At 37.9% G+C, this 24,424-nt stretch overlaps 1 protein-coding gene across 1 annotated transcript in view; it reads right to left on the reverse strand.

The window, feature by feature from the left end:
• ANGPT1 (angiopoietin 1) overlaps positions 1–24,424 on the reverse strand; it is a 797,336-nt gene that overhangs the window by 312,576 nt on the left and 460,336 nt on the right. Inside the window, exon 13 of the transcript XR_014056675.1 lies at positions 3,556–3,718. The gene's annotated coding sequence lies outside the window, so the exon portion shown is untranslated. The remainder of the gene's footprint in view (positions 1–3,555; positions 3,719–24,424) is intronic.

A 24,424-nucleotide genomic window follows, 5' to 3' on the forward strand; every position in this document is an offset into this window, starting at 1 on the left:
TGGAATTCACCTTAGGAAGCTTGGCCTTAAGGGAGGGTTTCCATCATTACTAAATGATAAGAACGGCTCACGGTGCCTAAACTCTTTGCACAGGGGCTGTGTTTTGTGCTGAACTCCTGCTTTCCTTTTGGGATTCGGGAATTTTTACATAAGCTAGGCAGAGTGCCTAGCTTCCAATAAAAATCAGTCTCTAATGAGCTGTCCTGCTAGACAACTTTCACATGTGTTGCCGCAACGTGGGACTGGAGGACTGATGCTTCCTGTGTGATCCACTAGGAAAGACCCGGGGAAGCTTGCACCTGGGTTCCTCTGCACCTCACCTCATTCGCCTTTGCTACTTGTTGATTTTTGTCACCTTTCAGTGCAATAAATTACAGCCCTGAGTATAGTTGTACACTGAGTCCTCTGATTTGCCCTAGTGAATTGCGAGGCTGAAGGTAGTCTTGAGGATCCTCAATATAATCTCCAACTCCTAGCTTCCACTAATGGCTAACTGATTGCTCTGCTGTTTTTGACAATGCCCTGGGGCACAGATTGCTTCACTGTTTAATCCAGTTAGTGTCCAGCCCTTCGTAGGGGTGGGGGGGTTGCCAGACTTGGAGACTAACTTCACAGCAGCAAGGCTCCTTTTAGCTGTCTCTCTCCCTGTTTCTGTTTCTCTCTCAGAACTGCTTTTTGCTACCAGTATCATGGAGCCATCAGTTTTTTCCCAGCTTCTCAGGACCAAGGTCACCAGTGTTAACAACACCTTCAGGCATAAACTTCCCCATGTGTGTGCCTGCGCTCAGTCATATCTGACTCTGCGGCCTCATGCACTGTAGCCCGCCAGGCTCCTCTGTCCATGGGATTTTCCAGTCAAGAATACTGGAGTGGATTGCCATTTCCTTCTCCAGAACCAGAGATCAAACCCACGTCCCTTGCATCTCTTGCATCGGCAGGCGGGTTCTTTACCTCTGCATCACCTGGGAAGCCCAAACTTCCCCATGCTCTGTTTCAAATGAAATCTGGTTCCTTAGAGAAACAGAGAACTTCAGAGCTCTCTGATCTTATGTCCCAACTGACTGCCCCACAACTCGAGGGCAGAACTTAGATCATATGGCAGTGAAGCCGGGGCCAGGGACCCAGGCCTGCTTCTCCCACAAAGATATTCTACTCTTCAGCAGAGAGTACAAGGTGGGGAGGTGGCCCCTGTTCTTGCAGGTTGCCCCTTCTGGCACAGATCCTCCTCCATAGGAGTGGACTGATGTAGGGTCAATTGAGGCCTTGTCTTCTTAGACCAACATATCTGGGGTTAGGGACCCTGCCCTACAAGTGGGGGCTGGGAAGGGGAGGCAAGCACCCGTCCTCTCAGTGCGGAAGGCCCTTTGCAACACAGGATGTGGGAATGAGACAAGGCAGCAGCCCTTTCTGGGGTGAAATTATCGTCCTAGACTAGCAGTTGGGGGAAGAGGGAGCCCCATCTCTTGGCTACCCTAGCCTAGAGCAGAGCTTCTCTTACACTAATCAAGGGAAAGGGTGGGAGTAGATTGTAACTAAGATGTCATAGGCTCTCACTGTTCTTACAAAGAGTTAGTAGTAGATTTCCTTGAATGACTATTTCCCTATTTAAAATTTCCAGAGATGAGTGGTTGTTTTTTAAAATTATCACTTATGATTTTCATCAGTCAATCAGTTTCTTTACTGGGCAAAGAGCTCCCTGAGCTTCTCACACCACTATTCTGGAAGTTCTACTTCTGATTGTATCATTATTATACTCAAAATTGTCAAAGACTCACTATTTCCTACTAAAATAAAATCTATGTTCCTCGGCTTGACTTCCAGTGTTCTGTATAATTTGGCTCCATATGTTATCACTGTAAGTGGGACAGAGCAAGTCTGATGTTCCTTGAACATATCTTGTGTTGTTCACTCTGTCAAAATTTTCATTTCCTTTCATATCATAACACATATTTATATCCTTCATTACATCAATATAAATAGCCCTTTTTGTGTCCCTGGCTAATTTTCCAGCTCACAGTTGTCTCTCTGTAAACTGTGTTAGTATCTAAAGACACAAATCACATTCTCTTTTTCTAATTTTGTATAAGTATTAATAGATGTTGTCATTCACTGCAATTAGCACAATGCCTGGCACACAGCAGACACTCTAGAAATATTTCTTGCTTTGTGAACAAATGGTTGAATGAGAATAAGTCATAGCAGCATGTCAAAAGGAAGGCCTTTACCATTTACAGAGGACTTTCTCACCCATGCTTCCCAGTTGCTTGTCCCAGCAACGATTTTGGTCAAGGTTGTCTTTGTTACTCCCATGAGGAAATTGGGGCTTTTAAATTTAAGATTGCTACCTCAGATCATAAGGATACTGAGTAGGCATTGCAGATATGAATTCAGAGCCTGTGTTCTGTTAAAAAACAAACTCTTTCTAGAGTGAAAGGGATCAAGAAAAGTCAATGCTTTCTCCTACTGAGGCTTGCTCACTTTTCAATTAGAAAGGGATAAGGGCAATTAAAAATAAGGACAAAATAGATAAAGAAATTCCTTTCTGAATTTTTTGCTCAGATTATCTAAAATGTAAACTCAAGGCTTTGGTAATGAATGTTGGTTATATAATAGATAATAACAAAGTCAGTCTATTCTTCACAAAAATGCTCTGTGCTAACCTAACCACATGGTTGTTCTATTACAGTAACTATGTTGTTTTGAAAAATAACTTATTCCACTGGAGATGAAAGATAAGTGACTGCAGTATGTGGAGCAAAAAGGGGAACTTTTGTTGTATGTATGAGCAAAGCTATACAAAGGGCGGGTGAGAGTTGACTAAAGAAAAGGATTTGGGAAGGGATTAACTTCTGGGTGAGGGGATGGCTATTTAGAAACGATATTCCACTCCTTTCTTTTAGTCACTGAGTCACCTGTGTACTCATTCACCCAGGGTTACTTTAGCCTCAGAAAATCCCTGTTTAATTGATGCTCAGTAGATTTTGTTCACAACCACACTGGCATAGTATCTGATTCCTTGACTTAGACACCTAGTTATCAAGAGAGGGGCTTTTTAGTAGGTGTTGGGTTAAGGGTTAAAAAGTAACTCTGTATCCAGCCTCTTGAAGAGGAAGAACCAATATCACAACACTGTATGTATCCGGTACCCCTGAACCCTGAGCCCTGAGCATCATTTGCCTATCTTTAAAATGGGCATATTATTTCTATTTATGTGTCACCCTGAAGATTAAAAAAATATGTGGCCATGTATAGGAAAATGCTTGGCATATGACATGTACTCATTAGGTTCTACTTGCCTACCTTGCCTTTCCATCACTGCCACACTCTAGACATGGTCCTAGATCCCCTGATTGGCTTTATCAAAGTGGATAAACATATATACAAAAGAATGTTGATGAGGCAATACATTAAGGGGGCTTGGATTTCCCCCAGATTCACTTATTTTAACTGAGCCTTTATAGTGGTGGTGCAGAGTGGGTGAAAACAGGATACTGTGGAAATGTAATTTGCTTAGGATACCACACAAATAACAGATGATTTACTCTGTGTGCTTACCAGTTTGAAAAGCATTTTCATGTACATACTCTCACTTGACTCACTCCAAGCATGATGATGTAGATTGGCTTATCTTCCTTTTACAAACATAGAGACTGAAATTCAGACTGATGGCATCCCAAACATATTAGAACAGAAACATTAATATGGGTGACAGTGTTTTCTACGGAGAGAAAAGAAGTGGTCATGTTACCTTGAAGAAAGAAAGTAGGGCTTCCCCGTTGGCTTAGTGGTAAAGAATCCACCTGCAATGCAGGAGACACAGGTTCAATCCCTGGGTTGGGAAGATCCCCTGGAGAAGGAAACAACACCCCACTCCAGTATTGTTACCTGGGAAATCCCATGGTCAGAGAAGCCTGGTGGGCTATGGTCCATGGGGTTGTGAGAGTCTGACACAACTCAGTGACTAAACAACAACAAGAGAAAGAAAGATGGCAACAGACAGGTAATTTTAAATTAGGAATGAAGTGTCATATTTTGCTTAAGGGTGAAGAACAAAATTTATTTTGGGACTGTACTTGCAATTATGCAACTTCTCATTTCTGGTATCAGAAACTTTTTTGAAAGAATTTGAATTCTCTTTTTCTTGTTGTTCCTATAGAATTTCTGAATTCCTCCAACAAAAAGCTCTTATTGGATAACAATGAATTTGGAACAGTATAAAAGAATTGTGTTTATCGACCATTTCCTTACTTTTTGTTCATTTGTAATAAATGGGTTGAAGAGTATAATTGGTGTGTTGAATGACATTATTATTTGCTAGTATATTTTTACTCATTTTAACTTTAAAATTCTGAATATTTCTCACTTCCTGATGCATTATTTTTAAATCCTAAAGACTTTCATTTCTTTCTCTATTATTTTATGGGAATAATATTGATGTGGTTTGTTTCCAATTAAAATAAGAGTTATTGTTGTTTGGTCACTAAGTCAAGTCCAACTCTTTGAGACCCCATGGGCTGTAGCCCGCCAGGCTCCTCTGTCCATGGGGATTCTCCAGGCAAGAATACTTGGAGTGAATTTCCACTTCCTTTTCCAGGGGATCTTCCTGGATCAGGGATCGAACCTGAGTCTCCCACATTGGCAGGCAGATTCTTTACCATTTAGCTACCAGGGAAACCCTAAAATAAGAGTCATGCAATAGTAAATATTTATAGTAACCAATTCACTCCTATAAATATGAAAATATTTCAATAAAAAATACTAATGAACCAAAATAGGTAAGTTTAAGAAAAAAAAAATCAAAGTAACTTAAGCAAATCTGAGTTTGGGAGAAATAAAATGAAATAATGTGAATATTTTTGGCCTATGCTCTTCTACACTAATACTGAATTATTTGGACAAATTATTTTATTCACATTGTATATTATTATTAATAATATCATCATTTAATTAGTATAAACAATAAGATTTTAGAATTCTTGGCCAAAGATAAATAAAATTTAACATGAATTTAAGAGAGTTTTACTCCTTCCTGGAAATATATATTAAATTTTATTCTAGGGTCACTTTACAGAAAATTAAACCTTGATTTATTTTTAATCTGATTTTCACTATAAGTTTGAAACTTCTTTTTAAAAAATTGTTATCTCTGATAACATTACCCAGAACACTTGCTGAAGATAAACACAGAGGAATCAACACAGTAATGTGATATTTCCTCCTGGAATACTAAGCTTATCCCTCCTGGGACAGGAAACCCATAATCAACTGGCAAGGTTGTGAAGGTCTTTCTTATACACTAGATTGATCTGATAATCCATACCATGTTTGGACATATTTTATGTATTACAACTTATATTCTTTTGCTTCTATGGAAACTGATGGCTTTGCATACTTTTGAAGCACTAGGGAAAGAAACATATTGGCAGGATGCTTAGTTTCATTTTTCCACAAGATAGAAAAAGCAAGATATTCAACAACTAGCTGTGATGATGTGACGAGAGATTATTTAATTATTCTTGACATGCTCCTATATAGCCAAGAAGTAATTTTAACTTTGTTAAAGGCTGGCATGGATTTAAAAACAAACTCAAATACAAAAATTTATTTTTTTATTTTAATGAAATAATAGATTTTTCAGTACAATATGCACTGTAGCATATGTACCATTTTTGTAACAGAAATGAAACCCTGCAATTTTGAGTATTCCAACTGAATTTTAGTTTTGAGTCACTGTGTTTTAATGACACAAATTTGATTAGCTATTTTAAAATCTCAAGTTTCTTAAATGTATTTCTACATGAGAAAATTTAAATAAATAGTCACAGTTTTTTATCAAAACTTTTTAGTTTTCTTAATTGATTATTTCTATTGAGATAGGTCAAGGGTTAGTAAACCATAGACTATGAACCAAATCTAGCCCAGTGATACATTTGTACAACTTGTGATCTAAGAATTTTACATATATATGTATATATATATGTGTGTGTGTATATATATATATATATATATATATATATGGTTTAAAAACATTTTTTAAAGAATAACATTGAAATAACATTTCATAACACATGAAAATTATCTGAAATTTAAAATTTAAAGTGTTTATTAATAAAGTTTTATTGGAACATAGCCATGATCATTCAGTCTATGGCTGCTTTTGCACTATAATAGCAGATAGAGTAGTTGGGACAGAGATCCTGTGGCCCACAGAGCTGAAAATATTCATTATCTGGCCCTTTACAGAAAAAGTTTCTTACCTCTAAAAAGTCAGTTACCTCTAAATTACAGATAGCTACTAAAATGCACACACAGACACACACACACACTCAATGCATCTTGTGTGTGTGTCCTGTGAAAATGTTTCTATTCCAAATATTTTGATTCACAGGAACTATCATTTTACATTTTGAATATATCTTTTCAAGCTTAAAACTTATTAGGAAAATAATTTCCTATAATTACCATCAAGACTATGACAACCAAAAAAAGAAAAAAAAAACAAAACTAAAGATAACCCATTGTGCAAATATAAATGTCATGGGTTAAGTGTACTTAAATCCTGGGGTCACAAACTGATTGTATTGATAAGTGAAGCATCCATATTCTACTTCCTTATTTCCCACCACTGGACTAAAACATCAGTATAATCATTATTGAGACATTTGTTGTTACATGGTTGACACTATTGTTCAGAGTGGTGTGTTGGACCATTACTGAAAAATTATGGAATCCAGAGTTAACTTAATTATAATAATTTGTATTATCTTGACTAGAAATCCAATTATATGTTACTTGACAGTCTGATGCTTAATTGACATCACATTTCTGTGATATGATAAGACACATCTAACAATTTACATGCTGATCTGTATTTTCCAAAGAAAGGACTCAATTGAAAATAGCTTTCAAATTGTGCAGAGTTCTGGGGAGGGGATGCCTTGTAGGAAAGATACATTGGAGAAGTCAAAGGGTTTAGGCTCCTTGACCTTTGCCACTTCCAGCTAAGCAGATTTGTCTTCTGATTGCAGATACTTCATGCAGATTTTTAATGTTCCACTTTTGCTAAATGCAGTGGTTTTACACCGTGTTGACTTGGGCTAACTAGAGCTACATTTCCAGAAATCCCTTCCCTACATGATTTCAAGTTAGCATTGGTCACACGGGAAGCTTGCATTACAGTTGGTGGTCAAGTGGAGAGGTGTCACTATGCTCTGAAGCTCAGTGTAGGGCCAGCTCATACCCACTGTCAATGATCTGCCAGATCCCTTAGTTTGCATGAGATAGCACATGGTCCCCTGGCTCCTTCAGCTTCTCCATGCCCTCAGCCTGTCACAATGCAACTCTCGGATGGTGCAGGGTGCTAGCTTCTTCTGCAGGTTGCCCGTATCATCTCAGTTGGAAGTGGTGAGGAGCAGAGGTAAATTCCAGTTTGACCTCATGGCTTCCTGTTACCCTTGAGAGTTTCAGTGTGTGCATGCTCTCTCTGCTTTATGTTCAGAATTTCTTCCCTGCAAGGCTGATTCTGCTGACCTACAGCAACTTCAGACCCACTCCCAGACACAGATGTTTTTACAGATCACATACATGTCTTTACAGATCACACCTTTGTATATGATGTAATACCAAAAATAAGTTCCTTATTGCCAATGCAGGAGATATAAGAGATGCAGGTTCGATCTCTGGGTTGGGATGATCCCCTGGAAGAGGGCATGGCAACCCAGTCCAGTATACTTGCCTGGAGAATCCCATGGACAGAGGAGCCTGGTGGGCTACAGTCCATGGGGTCGCAAAGAGTCAGATACTACTTAAGGCGACTTAGTGTGCAGTCAGGCAAGTCCCTTATTCCACATCACTTCAAGAAGTATACCTCTCTAATGGAATCATAACAGGTATACTAAAAAGTATTTGAAAGTTATTCATCATCCATACATATTGTTTCATAAATAAGGAAATCACAATTCATAGACAGCAGTAGTCATCGTGATCATAGGAGTAGTAGTAGTAAACATTTACCCAGGGCTTACTTAGGAAATACTTCAACATGTAAAGTCACCTAATGCTCATTCTAACCCAATATGTTAGTGTTATCATTTCCCCTGTTTAAAGGCAAGTAAAATTGAAGCAGAGAGAATGTAAATTTAAGGTTTGAAGTCATAGCTGTTTAAATGGTGAAATTAGAATTTGAATCAAAGCAGTTTGATTTACTCCAAGTTCTTAACCATTGCTTATCTTTGATGGAAAAGATATTGTGGAGATGAACTGAAGAAAAAATTGCTTTCCAGGTCTCTATTTTCCAAGGCAATTGCTTAAACAATTCACAAAAAAATTATTGAGTATCTACTAGAGGGTCTGTCCAGACAAGCAAGACACACATGATTCCTGCCTTCATGGAACCAGCATATATTTTGCTATATTTGCATTTGTCAAATGAGAATTGTGCTCCTGTTTGAAGCTGTATCTGTCATTCTCATCTCTCCCTCCATGTAGCTATATTTCATTGCATTCAAAATATAAATATATTAGTGGTGATTTGAAGAAAATCATAGGCATTTAGTGCAAATCTAGGAAATAATAAAAACTTTATAGTTTTTAAAATATTTAAAAAAGATTTGTATTTTTTAAAATGTAATCATTTCACATGAAAATTATGATGCATGTGATTTGGGAAGACATTTATATAGGCCATTTTCTAATTTGGAAGTGAATAGACAGGTCAAATATGTACTGTGGCTGGCCATATGTTATCATGAACAAGCTGCAATAGTAGAAACCCTTTAGATACTTACACCTTTTAGAGAACCCTTTAGTGATCACTCTGAAGATTCTTGATACCATGTGTAATTGACTAGAAACTAGAATCAATATTAACCTTGGGTCTAGTGTGGAACTTCTATTATCCAAGAACCGTGTTTCCAGGCAGCTCAAGCTTCTATAACAAGGTCTAGTCTTCAAGTAGCCATCTAAAATGAGGCTTTCTGTGCTTATGAAGAAGATGTCTTAAAAGGCAATGAAAATCTTTAGGGCCTGTCATTAGTCAGGTTGTCATGCAGAAAGGATCTTTTTGTTGGCTGGTGGTGTCAATAAATGTCATTCTTTCATGCATTAATTGGAAGGTTTGCGAGAGAAGTGACAAGAGATGAATGAGACAAGAAGAAAAGAGATTCAGAAAGGTAGGAGAGCAATAAAATGAGATTCATACAGAGGTAATTGCAATTAGAAGTGACAAAAGGAGGGGTGAGTAGCAAACTGTGGGGGAGGGGAATGAATACTTGTGCTTGATTAGCCCTTAAATGCATAAGACATCATTAAGGCTTAATTCTGGGTGTATGGTTAGATGAAGCAACATCCTTTCCCTCTGCTTTCTCTTTCCCTTTGTGTAGCAGTGAATCCTCCCTGTGCTCCCTGACTGACTCTCCTCTTGCCAGATAGGACGGCTTACATGTAGAATTTTCAAAAAGGACTGCTTCCCTGGAATGTCCTTTCTGCTCCCTTTCTCTCTGTGAATATCTTGGCTACTGAGAGCTTGTGCTCAGGAATGGAATGGGGTTAGAGGAAAAGATTCTGCCTCTGTTGTAGGGGAGTTCTGAGGTTGTCCAGCACTGCCTAGTATCTGTCTAGTTCTGTAGTTCTGAGGTCCAATGCTAGGAAGTCGACCCCTCCTAGCTCGGGTACCTTAATGTCAGGGTGTCCTGGAACTCAGATGGAAGTGTAGTCTGTTCTCTCACTAGTAGGTCATGGGATGTGCAGACATATTGAGAAGTGGGAGATGTGCCTTATCTAAATCATTCGTTCCAGTGTTTCTTGCGGGAGGCAGAGGCGGCCCAGTCTGTGATACATCCACTGTCTGACGGCACACACTCCTACCCCAGGGGTCCTATCAGACTGCAGTGCTGCGGAGTGAGAGTGGCATTACCATGTTCATAGAAGGGGCTGCTCATTCCTCTATTTAACCCTCATAATGCCCATGACAAGTAAGAAGGCATGCAGAGAAACTTGGAGAGCTCTCTTCTAGGCTTTAGGGAAATATGCTCATTTTCCTTTGGGTTCATCTTTCCCTGACTTTTACCATTTACAGTGATGAGATTACAAGGACTAAGTTTGGATCTGAGACAAAGGTTCTACCAAGTCTGCTTGGGCAAGCCTCAAGCAAGAGTGTCCAATGGAAACCATATGTTTCTCACAACAGCCAGCCTAGTACGTGGCAAAGAAGATCAAAGAAGGACTCAGGGCTAAGGCTTCTCGAGTAACAAAGAGTATTTTTTGCCTAGACTGTCAAGTGGTATCCCTCTTAGGACTTGTGATGGAAAAGGCATCTGGTGAAGGATGGGGCACTTTTCTATCTAGCCCCATTTCCTTCTTTGTCTCAGAGATGGTTCTAATAAAACTGCTGCCTTTTTCTCACAAATAAATTAGCAGATACCCTGGCTCAGTGTGTCTAAGGAAAGAGACTGTAGCTAAAATTGCATTAATTCATAGAATTCTGCTAAACCTTTTTTTTTTTTTGGTAATACACAACATTCTCAACTTCTAAAATATCACCATATAGATTAACACTATAGCTTTTCTCTTTGGAAACTTTCATTTTTGGGGCCTCATTTACATATTTGCAAAATGTTCTTCAGTCTTTATCCACTTGTTTATTTAAACTGCCACCTTGAAATTTTCTGCAAAATGTTGGATTGTGCCAGTTAACCTCAGATATGTGTTGTGTTTGTTTCCTTGGATCTGTAGCCCACTGTGGCTTTAATGCCCTTTTCTTTTTGTCTTCTCTTTGCTGGATGTGCTCCATGACATGGGAGATGGTTATATTCTTCTCCTCAGATGGGAAGGGTTTCTCATTTCTTTACTGGGGTTATTGTTGAAAACTAGACCCCGTGTTGTTTAGCACCATGCATAGATTTTGGTGTGGAACCATTACAGTCAGGCCAGGGGCACTTCTGCTAAGCAACTTCATACCTAGTATCATGTGGGATTTGGGATTTGGGGCTTTGGAGGTTATCTTTACCTCACTACTGTGATTGTTGAAGGCATTAGAAACAATAGGATAAGGCAAAGTATGGTTCACAGTATATCTATGAGCATAATAATACTGGTTGTTCTATATATAATATTTACTATAACATGCTATTTTCTTAAGTGCACTCTAGGGAGCATGAATTTTGAGACTTTTGGATAATGGTTCAACAAGAAAAGCATTTTGATACTGGGAAATGCTGCATATGATAACTACCTCATGGAAAACTACAACTCTACTAGCATATTAAAGGCAAGCCTGGGGTGCTGCAGGCCACGTGATGGCAAAGAGTCGGACACAACTGAGTGATGGAACAACAAGAAGACATATTAAAAGCAAGTAATTTTGCAATAAATAAACTTTTAATTTTTTAATCCAGAATTTCTGGATTTCGTTGGAACATAGACTTTTCTTTGTTGTCATCAAATCATTTTTTCATATGGAAGATGATACTGAATGAAAAGCAAAATGCTGCAGAACCACATTATTGGTTGTGCTCACATGAGGAAAGAAAGTGGACATTTGTTTATATCCAAGGATGGGAAGGGTCAATGAGGCAGTATAATATAGATTCATGCCCCTTGTTTAGTATCAGGGTTAAGAAGGGCCAGTTATTGAAAGCCTTTGTAAGTCTTGAGTGGAAAAAAATATGCTTACATACCTCATTGAGTAATGTGTTAAAACTGTCCCTGAGGATTCTTCCCAGCCTATCTGATGAGTGTGGTGGACATTGCTGGGTTTCTTCAAATAACTGTTTCTCCTCTTCTGCCAGGCACATGGGAAATTGTACTTCTCTGTCCTATTACTTTTTGGATGGGCAATGTGATGAGTACTGGCCAGTGAAATGTGGGCAGAAGTGACACATTTTACTTCCTGGAAAAGGAGAATAGAATGAAGACTCTATGAAATTACTCTGTCCTCATTACTAGGTCCATGAGCTTCTGAAAGTAATGAGATGGGGGAGTCTCCTTTAAATTGTATCCTGAGTGACTGTGGGGGTCTTCATCTACCACCCTTGTTTCTCCCATCCCACCACTACCACTTACCTATCTTAGACACACAGCACAAGCAAGAAACTCTTGTTGACCAAAGTGACTGAGAATTAGAGATTACTTGTTACTGCAGCATAACTAAGCCTCCTCTGAGTGTGTGTGTGTGTGAGTGTACGGGTGCTATGGGCGGATGCTAGCTCTGGCCTCCATACTCAAGGTTTCTCCTCTTCAAACCTCCTACCTTCCCTACTACAATCAGAGACACTATAATTTCTTTGTTTACCAGTTTGGACTTCTAAAATAGATTTACTCAAATAATTCCATTGTTAAAAATATGGGAAGTCATTGTTAAATATTTCTTTTTTTTTTTTCCAACTGAGTAAACTTTTTGGCAGCAGCGGAAGCAGAAATAGAACCCAAATTCTTGTTGTGTTATATATTAAATTTATCTTCTTTTGTTGCACTATAAAGTCAGGAGTTAGTAATTTTTTAAAATGAAAAAACAAATACAGAACAATAGAAGAACGAAAATAGGCTTGCCACCCAAAGACAAGCACTCTCTGTCTTCTCATGTGTTTATGATCTTTTGAATTAAAAATAATGGTAATAATCGTCTGTACTTATGGAGTCCTTCCAGATGCAGATACACAGCAGTTAAAGGCAAGGCTTTTGGAGTCTGCCTGTTAAGTATCCATATGCCTCCTGTTATCAGCTATGTGAACTTGTTCAACCCTCTGTGCATCAGATTCCTCATCTTTAAAACAAGGGTTTTACTATGGTTTCATAAGATTGAATAAATTTTAAAGTATGTGTAAAATATTAACACTTGGAAGAATGCCTGGATTATTGTAAACACTTAATAAATGTTAGCAATTTTACTTTTTATTTTTTTCCCAGTTAATTCTCATGTCAAGCCTATGCAATGGGTATTACTAGCCTTCTTTTATAGATAATGTAAAGAAGGATTAGGGAAGTTAGTGATTTCCTACAGTCACACAGCTAATAGGCAGCCAAGGCTTAGTCTAGAACTTGTTCTCTTAATTACTATAAAAATATGCAAATTTTGTGTAACATTTTGTGCAACACACAAATGACAGGTATTTCTGTTTCTGATTTTCTTCACTCTTATAAACAATATCTTCCATGAAGTGAATGTTACTGTGAATTAAATATCATTTTAATGAATTTTTTGTGTGTTTTTATAATTATTCCTTAGGCTAGTTACCTGTAATTAAGGGAGGGGAGTGGGGATGAGAGAAACAGTTGAGAGAGATTAAGAGATACAATCTTCCAGTTATAAAACAAACGTCTTGTTATGGTGATCGTTGGGAAATATATAGTAATATTGAATCACTATGTTGTGCACCTGGAACTAACATAGTGTTGTAGGTCAATTGTACTTCAACAAACAAACAGACTCATAGAAAAAGAGATCAGATTTGTGGTTGCCAGTGGAGGAAGGGTGGGAAGAGGGGGAAATAGATGAAGGTGGGCAAAAGGTACAAACTTCCAGTTATAAAATAAATGAGCACTAGGGATATAAAGCAACAGTTAGAAGTGGACATGGAACAAGGGATTGATTCCAAATTAGGAAAGGCCTACATCAAGGCTGTATATTGTGACCCTGCTTATTTAACTTATATGCAGAGCACATCATGCGAAATGCCGGGCTGGATGAAACACAAGCTGGAATCAAGATTGCCAGGAGAAATATCAATAACCTCAGATACGCAGATGACACCACCCTTACGGCAGAAAGCAAAGAGGAACTAAAGAGCCTCTTGAAGAAAATGAAAGAGGAGAGTGAAAAAGCTGGCTTAAAGCTCAACATTCAAAAAATGAAGATCAGGGCATCTATTTCATGGCAAAGAGATGGGGAAACGATGGAAACACTGAGAGAATTTATTTTCTTGGGCTCCAAAATCACTGCAGATGGTGACTGCAGCCATGAAATTAAAAGACCCTTGCTCCTTGGAAGAAAAGCTATGACCAACCTAGACAGCATATTCAAAAGCAGAGACATTAACTGACAAAAGCCCATCTAGTCAAAGCTATGGTTTTTTTCAGTAGTCATGTATGGATGTGAGAGTAGGGCTATAAAGAAAGCTGAGCGCCAAAGCATTGATGCCTTTGAATTGTGGTGTTGGAGAAGACTCTTGAGAGTTCCTTGGACTGCAAGGAGATCCAACCAGTCAATCCTAAAGGAAATCAACCCTGAATATTGGAAGGACTGATGCTGAGGCTGAAGCTCCAATACTTTGGCCACCTGATGCTAAGAACTGACTCACTGGAAAAGACCCTGATGCTGCAAAAGATTGAGGACAGGGGGAGAAGGGGATGACAGAGGATGAGATGGTTTGTTGGCATCACCGACTCAATGGACGAGTTTGAGCAAGCTTCAGGAGTTGGTGATGGACAGGGAAGCCTGGGGTGCTGCAGTCCATGGAGTCACAAAGAGTCGGACACGACTGAGCAACTGAACTGAGGGATATAATGTACAGTGTGATAAGTGTAATTAACACTGCTATATGTTGAAAAGAAAGTGAAAGTTGCTCAGTCATGTCTGACTCTTTGTGGCCCAATGGACTATACAGTCCATAGAATTCTCTAGGCCAGAATACTGGAGCGGGTAACCATTTCCTTCTCCAGGGGATCTTCCCAAACCAGGAACGGAACCCAGATCTCCCTCATTGTAGGCGGATTCTTTACCATCTGGGAGTATGTTATATGTGAAAATTAAGAGAGTAAATCTCAGGAGTTTTCATTACAGTGAAACATTTTTTTCTTTTTCTGTTATTTTTTATCTGTGAGATGATGAATGCTCACTAAACTAATTGTGTTAACCATTTTACTATGCATGTAAGTCAAATCATTATGCTGTACCTTTTAAAATTATACAGTGTTTATGTCGATGATCTATTAACAAAATTGAAGAAAAGAGAGAGAGAAAAAAAACTATTGTATTTTTAGTGTTTTGACTCCTACCCCTAAGATGCTAAGACTGCTTTACCAAACCAACCAGTTGTAAATAAGGATGTGCTATCAGAGAAAAATATTTGCTGTTAAGATTTAAAATCAGAGTTGTTGGTGGTTAATCACATAGATTAAAAAAAAAGATATTTTAATTTGCAGTGCTTCCATGTTCATTCTTTAACAAATAACATTTTATTTAATAATATATTTTATATAATCAGGTACTTAAATTGATGTATCATATGGCCCCAAGCCATTCTTTAACTGAAACAGGGATTTAAAGTTTCCGCATAGCTTTGTCTTCTGCCATCCTTTCTCCTCATTGCACATTCACTCCTGGGGGCAGCATCCTCACCTGAGACTCATTTATCATCGCCATCCTGCCCATAACCAAAGGTCCATGTCTCCAATTTTCCAACCCAGATCTTTCTTCTAAGTGCCACCCCAGACATCCACACATCCTCTGAAAAGTACCATCTGGTTATTCCTTGTGTACTTTGAACTCACATAGTCCAATGCCTCATTCATCTTCTTTACCTTCAGACTAGTTCCTCTTATTTTGTTCTGTATGTGGTGACTTGATGATTTTTTTAAAAAAGAATCTATCAGATTACCCAAATTTGAAATGAGTTTCTTTTCTTGGTTTTTCTCTTTCCTTCACACTTCAGGGCACATGAGTTCTGAGCCCCCAGATATCTCTAAAATCCACTTCTTCTTTTCCCCTGCACTCTGCATGCTTCACCCCTCCACTGGAATCAATAAACTCCGGCCTCCCTTCCTCCTATCCAGTTCCCCTTTAATTCAACTTTCACACCACCTCCCAAATGACAGAGGATGACCCTCCTATCACACCACACTCCCATTAAAAACTTTGCATTGAAAAATTATTCTCCACTTTGCTTACATGACAAGACCTAATTTTCATCTGGAAATCTGATGGAGTGCCCGCCTCCAACATCACTTCTGCCACCTCTGTACTGCTTTTCCCTGCCCCCACATACACTTTGCTGGAGCAACAGTTCTGAAGTCTGACTGTGCATTAGAATCACCTTGGGAGCTTTTAACAAAGACCATGCCAAGACCCCATGCCCAGACCTAAGAGTGTGAGGGAAGCCTAGACACTCGTATTTTAAAAACAAACCATCAAGAGATTCTAATGTACTCCCAGAATGAGACTCACTGCTCATCAAATTAAACTATTGGAATTGCCTCAGTTTGCTTGTTCCTTGTCTTACCTTTCTGCCAGGGGTGACCATGTTCATCATTTTAATCTTGCAAACCTCTATTCATCTTTTAAGTACTCAGTCCAAGTTACTCGAGGGGAGAGAGAGTTGGAGCGAATCTGGCATCCCCTCCAGCACATCGGTCATGTCCCTTCCACATTTTCTCTTACAAATACGTGACATACACCTGACATTTTATCAATCTATGAAGTGCTATGCAAATACAAGCTCATGCCAGCCAGTTGTGACAGACTACTGCCCCTAAGGGAGCAGTTACTCCAAATAGTCCAAGTTATGCCCCTAGGCAGTTCTTCCAAATACACTGGTTCAAAGTGCTATAACCTCAGCAAAATCTGTCCCTTGGGTAAAGTGGAGCGCCCCTTCCTCAGGTGTACATGGCATCTTGCATTTTGGTAGCTCTTTGATAACTTTTGTTGCCGCGCTGTACACATCGTTTACGTTTGTAGCATCACTGGATGCGATAGAATTCTAAGGTTGGCTGCAGCAGAAACATCTTAGCCATCTTTGTTTCTCTACAGTCTGGCATAGCATCTGGCTATATAATAACGATTCAATATATGTTTATCCAATGAATATCTTTGTTAATCAACCCAGCTGCTCCCATTTGACTTCTACAAGCTCTGAAGCTCTCAAAGGGACTTAGGTAGGTGAGGATTCAGTCATAAGGAAATGACTCTCTGCCCTCTTGAAATCTTGGCTTACCTATCAAGTTCACCTTAGGGTTGTATTGCATTTTTATTATCAATCTTTATTCTGTGTATCTGGAAAAAAATCCTTTCCATGTGTTGGGGTTTAAGTGAAATAGTTTCAACCTTGAAAACATTGATTCCTGCTTCTGGAGTATGGACAGTATACTTCCTCCATTCTTTCTGCAGTTCAGGAGTCTGTGATATATAACAAGTTCAGGATGTGCATTCCTCCAGTTTCTTTTACATCTAAATAAATCAAATTAATGAAAAGCCATTATTTACTCTGTTTTTAATAAGCTTTATAGTCTTTAAACTGGGATAGGCAGAGAAGTCCAATTTATTTCTGCTTTTCTTAAGGGAAAATTGTGATCCTTAATCTTAATTAGCTTGTAGGAGTGTGTTTCTTTATTCTATAATTTCAACATGACTGAAAATGTCTGTTGGTTGACAACACTTATATTTGACCCTGTGCACTCTGATAAGGCCCTGGTAAGCAGCAATCTTCCTCTGGGGTTGGGGGTTAATAAAAATAATACTAATAGTACTACTAGTAATACAATGATTGTCTACTATGGACCAGACAGTGAGCTAAGTGCATGTAATGCATTATCTTATTTAATGCTTATTACTGAAGTTCAAGGTAGTGAAGTTATTTCTCAGTGTCACATCCCTTCTAAGCCATGGAGCTGGCATTGCATTATTGAGCTGAACACAAAGCTGAGTTCCCTGAAAGGCTGCCAGATCTATGATGAATGCCTAGAAGCATGGTGCTGCACCTCTCACACCTAGGAGTATAAACTGCTGGATTCACCCCAGAGGTGGCTCCTGAGAATCCTCATGCCCCTCCCCCATCCCATGCAGTAACCAGGAGTCACCCAATGCAAGAAGGTATCTGAGCTTTCTCTGCACAAATGTCTTGAACCAAGATATTTTCTTGTGTTTTTGTATTGATTATTTACAAATCATGTAATACAAGAAGAAGGAGAGACTGTTTAAAACATGATAGGAATCACTGTACCTGGTAAACTTGACCTTTGTGTCTCTGCATTCTGGGAAGGGTTATCTTTCAGCTAAGAAACAGAGATCGAGGGTTTGTGATTGACAACCAAGGACTGTATTTCTTGAAAGCTGGTCCCTTAAAAACGGGACATTCATTTTTGAGACAACTTTGAAAGGAAATTTTAGACTCAGAGCTGGTTGCTCTAAAATAAATCACATTTTTTGTTTTTTTTTAATGTTAGTTAACTAGCAATTAGTTAAAATAGGTTCAATTGGTATTGTCTTAATTCCACATAGATCATATATGCCTATTCTGTCATATTTATGTCAGTTTCTATTTTAGGGTATTTAAGAAATATCATTATTGATTTGCATTTTTAAGACAAATTAAGCTTATTTCTGAGTGCTAGCGATTCTGCAAAATAAGGAATCTCTCTTTGGCGGTCACTTATTTGGTGGTATTTACTTCCTTTAGCATGTAAAATGTCATATATTGTGTTAACACTAGGAAAGTTATATGTGATTAGTGATTTTTTGATGATGGGTTTAGGGAGCAGAATGGAAACACTCTATAGGAATCATAGCATGGGCTCTGTTTTGATTAACAGTGGACTCATTCTCCCAATGGAAATCATTTTATAGCACTCTGTATAAAAGGAGATGAAATTGCTTTTCATTTATCAAAAAGTTTTCCCCCAAGACAGCTTGATTTCTGTATAGAGCATAATACTTATTCTTTTGCTTAAATTTCATGCTATCAAAGAAACTGAACCACATTCCTCAAGGATGACTAATTGTTTGATAAAGATGTTAGTGAAGGATCTTTCTCTCCAACTCTACTTTCCCCCCCTCCTTCCCCCCCACTCTTTTTTTTTTTTGTTCTAGTTTCTGAAATTCTCATTGAGTGCAAACAATCCTCTATGAATCCTCTGTGAATGTATGTGAGCTCAATGTGTACCTAAAATCAGGTTTACTGTCTGTCATTCCAAGCTTACAAGTTGAAAGAAAATTTAAATTCAGTCCATACCAACAACAACAAGAGCAACAACAAGAAGTGATTGTATTTCGGCAATACGGTATCCTTTATCTGTGTTATTAAACCACTTCAGATCATTCCGAGTCTTGTGGTACACCCTCCCTCTAAAATTAAACACACATGAAAGACACCTGGTTCTACATTTCGAAGTGAAATGCAAACCAGATGGATTTTGTGGTCCTAGACTCATGCTGAAATGGGAAGTTGACTTTCGCAAATGACATCTACAAATACACACTTTAAAGGCAGCTCTTGCTGGTCAGATGTTAGGGCTCTTGGGGTTTTGGCCTGTCCTAAGAAGCTGTCCTATAGAGAATTTGGCCTCTGTGTATTGGAAGATAAGAAAATAGAGCTTCTGTTGAGATCTAGTATTTACAATCCCAAAAGCTACTTTTTCTCCTAATTTTGAGGCAGTATCATGCTAGTTCAAGACACAAAGTGGCAGGACACAAAATGTTAATCTTTGTGTTTCAAGACACAAAATGTTAATCTTAACATTTTTTTTTCAAATTAGTGATATGGTCTATATGGTATAAATTACAATAGTTTATTTTTGAGGGCCTACATTGTGCTAAGCCCTGAGTATGTGATGGTAAACAACCAGATTTGTACTTATACTCATGCAGCTTAGTCTTGAACTAATGAACTATTTTGTTCATTGCTTAAAAACAAACATACATAATTAGTTGAGAAGAAAAGTGACACATAACAAGAATTAACTGTGTACTGGAACTGAGCTAGGATTTTTCCCTCTTATTTAAAGTTCCCAATAGCCCCGAAAGATAGTTACCATGATCTTCGTTTTAGAGACAGGAAAACTGACGCTTGAAAGAGGTGAAGTAACCTGCTTAAGGTCACACAGCCACAGCTGGTTAATTAGTATACAGCAGAGCGAGCACTTGGATCCAGGGCTTATTCCACAGAATGGCCGCTCTCCTACGTTTAGTGCCATCTCTGCTTTATAGAACTTTGATTCAGCAGTTCAAAGTGTCCTTCCCTCAGCTCCACTAAAGGATCTGAAGAAATAATGTAACGTAGAACACAAAATACCTGATTGAAAATATGGAAATCTACACTCCCAAAATTGGCACTGGCCATTAGAGCTTTGATAGTTTTTTTCTTTGACTCTGGTCATAGGACTGAAGACATTTAGTAAATGTACCTAACATCATTTAAAACTAAAAAGGCCGTACTGGAGTGGGTAGCAGGTTATTCCCTCCTCCGGGGGATATTCCCAAAGGGATCCAACCCAGGTCTCCCACATTGCAGGCAGATTCTTTACCATCTGAGCCACTAGGGAAGCCCATATAAATAAGAGGGACTCTTTTTTTCTTTTAAACTTAGAAAAGAGGTCAATATTTTAACAATTACATGTTGATAGTTTTGGTTATCTGGTGGTATAGTCAGGAAGAGGTCTTTGTTGGCTAAGATGGGATTTTATGAAAGCTAGTTTCCATTCATTTCTGTTTTTCATTCCAGAGAATCACCCTCAGTGGATACTCAAATTCTTCCAGGTTAACTAATGTAAAACTTAAAGTTTACTTTTTTTTCCCCACATACTTCCTGAATTCTCGCTGTAGCCTACTTGCTGAGAGTGTTCTGGCTTTTCTTCTGAACATCTGCACAGATAGGAATTTCATTACTTTTTGGAAGAGTTCATTAGAACATCTCTGTTTAGTTCTAATAATCAGGCCATCTTTTTTCCTCAAAATATGACAATCCACATGTAGTTCCCATGTACAGTCATTTAGATCTATCCCATACAGTCTTCTGTGTGGCTGCCACTCAAACAGACACTACTTAAAAATAATTATCATGATCTCTATCTGTTTCTTCTGTTAAATATTCCCAGTTTCTTCGGCTGCTCCTGGAATAACAGAACTTCGAGTTTCTTCACTTGAAACAATGATAGTGCCAGAGCTAAGCTCGACATTCCCAATGTGATTTTATGTAAATAGTGCACATTCTAAACCCTTTCCCTTTATTCTAATACAGTTCCTATCTTTTTTTACCAATAAGGTCTAAGTTCATATTAGTTTATTTTGGAAGTCACTTCTTAATTTTGACTAAAAATGAGTTTACTCTCAACTTTAAATCCTGTGCTTTTAAACCTATGCTCTGTTTCAGCATTATCTTCAATGTTGTTCTCTAGATGTTTACTGTCAGTCTAACTTTATTTCCATACTATATTGGCCATTTTTTCTCCCTACTTGCTTTTAAATTTTCTTTATTTGGTGTCCTATAGTTTTATTGGATGAGCCCTAGTTGTAGATTTGTTGTCTTTCCTGAATCTAACCATTTATACCTTGTGCTGGTTCTATAACCTTCTCAGCCATTTTATTTTCAATTTGTCTCTCCTATATTCTCTGAATTTTCTTTTTCTGATTCTTGAATATGATGTTTTTTGATTATTTTACTGTATCCTCTATGTCTCATTTCTTCTATTTTATATTTGTGTTGTATTTTGACTATTTTATTTATATCTATATTTGTTGTTTGGAGATTTTTTAGTGAAATTTAAATTTAGATATTTATTGGGATTTTCTAGTAGATCACCTATATTTTTTACCCTTTGATCTAATAAGTCCACTTTTGAAAGTTTATGTCAACGTACAAAGATTGGTGTTATCAGGATGTTTCAGCATTACATATAAATAAACTGACTTTCAATTTACAGGAAATTAAAGAGGTACTACTTAGTAGACTGTCATGCAATTGTTAACAAGAATTAGTGTGTGAATCTATATATATACATACATATTCATATATCTACATATTATGCTTATATTCACATAAAAAATGTCTAAAAGGATTGGGCAAGAAGCACTGAAGAGTGATTATATTTGAGGCGTGAGTAGGAGTCCAGAAGGATGGGAAAGAATCCTGTAAGTTTTACTTTACAGCCTTACGTCCTGTTTGATATTTTTCTAGATATGTCTTTTACAGTGACTATGCCCTTCTATGGGCTTCCCCAGTGGCTCAGTGGTAAAGAATCAGTCTGAAGTGCAGAAGATGCAGGACACTTGGGTTCGATTCCTGGATCAGGAAGATCCCCTGGAGGAGGGCATGGCAACCCACTCCAGTATTCTCGCCTGGACAATCCCACGGACAGAGGATCCTGGCGGACTACAGTCCACAGGGTCACAAAGAGTCGGACTGAAACGACTGAGTACACACGCACATGCCCTTCTATATTTAAAATGTAATTTTAAAACCTTCTATTAAATTCATCTCCTCACCCCATGTATCTTTTTTCTGGTGGTGGTGAGGCAGAGACCTGACAGATGGTCAATAGGTTAGATAGCGTCCTTTCCTTTGTGTCATCTGAAAATTGGTTAAACATGAATTCTATAACATCATCAGTCATTGGTAAGAGTTTGGAATGCCTTTCAGAAACCTCCTTCCAGGGAGATCTTATCAACTGGTAACCTGGAACAAAGGAAAATGATCTTAATCCTTATTTTTTTCCTCTTTCTGTCTTTCTTTTCTCCTTTCTTCCTTCCTTTTTTTCCTTCTTTCTCTCATATATAAATTTATGTATGTGTATGTATGGGTTTCCCTGGTTGCTCAGACAGTAAAGAACCCGCCTGCAATGCGGGAAACCTGGGTTCGATCCCTGGGTTGGAAAGATTCTCCTGGAGAAGGGAATGGCTACCCACTTCAGTATTCTTGCCTGGAGAATTCCATGGACAGAGCCTGCCAGGCTACAGTCCGTGGGACTGCAAAGAGTTGGACACCACTGAGCGACTTTCACTTTCACTACTTATAACACAGTAGGCACTCTGCCAAGCATGTAATTTCTTTAAGAGAACTTAAAAGTATGACAATATTGACACATTTGTTCCCAGTGTATGAGAAAATTTGCCATCTTCTTTCCTGTACTATTAAAATTACTTGGGATTACAGAATTGTAAAATTGATATCTTGATCATATCCCCAAACTTTTAAGCATCTTTTTTTATTATGTTAACCTACAAAAGTATTCTTGACTTACATTTTTGTCTTCACACTTATAAACTTCAAGATATAAGTCTCAGAAAGCAGACCATCTTGAACTGAGAATTGTTGCCATAAGCCACCTAATGTCTTTGGTTTGAGACTTCCTTTCCACGTCATAGTTCTTCAAGGTATCAAGTTAAGAGTTCAAATTAATGACAAAATCTAAACTCGATTTTGCAACATCAGAAGAGAGAAATTAAACTGCTCACTGGGAAATAAGAGGTTTCTGTAGTGATTAAGTTTGATTTTCCCTTGAGGGATGCTACATCTGAATATATTTCTGTGAGGTATCAAGGAAGGACCAAGGTGAAAAGCACTTCTTTAGTAATGCACATTTTTTAACTCTGAAGCATCTTTTCCAAAGCTCTCCAGTCCTTGTGGATACTGTAAAGGAAGGTCCCTGGAAGAGCACCCAGACGCTTCATCTAAGTTTTTCTATTAAATTTCTGAAGGAAAATGGGACAATTTTTTGAAGTCATTTTTAAAATTCTGCCCATTCCTAGATACCAAGCAAGATGCCAGTTTAAAACTATCTTTGCATTATTATAATGCGTTACCTTTAGGATCACTTCTGCTCTCCCTTTACATTCCATTGAAGATGAATCATTTTATTCATCCTGATTGGATTCAATTATTTTGGAACAAAGTCTAGGATGTACTTTGGAGTCCCCTGATTGACTTAGAGAACAGTGAACACATCATTTTAGGTCACCTGTATCTAGGAACCTAGAGATTCCCTCTTTTTAGGGGTGTGGCTTTATTTTTTCATGCCTTTCATGTATATAAATTTCTTCAGATATGGGAACTCCTTACAAATCACTTCATCATTTTTAAGTGGGTAAGCCAATCTGAATAAATAAAAATGAGTGGAGCCTAAAAAAAGTAATATATTATTTTTCTTATAGTTGGTAATTCCTGGCTTCCTGACAGTTGTTGAATTAGGTTTCAGAAATAAACAACAAAAATTTGTGATTTTAGAATCAAGTCTACCTGAAATGATGTTTACAAATTTGGTCCAGTCAGTTTTGATTTCAGTGCTGAAACTAGATTCAGATACATTCTATAAGTTAAAATTAACTAATGTTTATCAGAAGGGATTGATTTTTTTACAGTTAACTACCCTGTGAAGAAATAAAAAATTTTTCATCTGGTTATATATTTGACCCAATGCATATAAACAAAATTATCTTTTGTTTCTTCTAAACTGATAAGTTTGCACTGTGCTTAAACACTTTGCATGATTTATTTTTTAACCCTTGATATAAACCTAAATTAGAGGAATTAATAGTTTGTTCCATTTCGCAGGTGAGGAAACTGAGGTTTAAAAAGATTAACTATCAGGCCCAAGGTCACTCAGTTAATAAGTAGAAAATCTGTTATTAAAATGGAAGCATCACTATGAACAAAGCTAATGGAGGTGATGGAATTCCAGTTAAGCTATTTCAAATCCTGAAAGATGACGCTGTGAAAGTGCTGCA

The sequence above is a fragment of the Giraffa tippelskirchi genome, chromosome 6 (assembly GCF_054371585.1).
Source record: "Giraffa tippelskirchi isolate mGirTip1 chromosome 6, T2T-mGirTip1v1.2.pri, whole genome shotgun sequence".
Taxonomy (NCBI): Eukaryota; Metazoa; Chordata; class Mammalia; order Artiodactyla; family Giraffidae; genus Giraffa; species Giraffa tippelskirchi.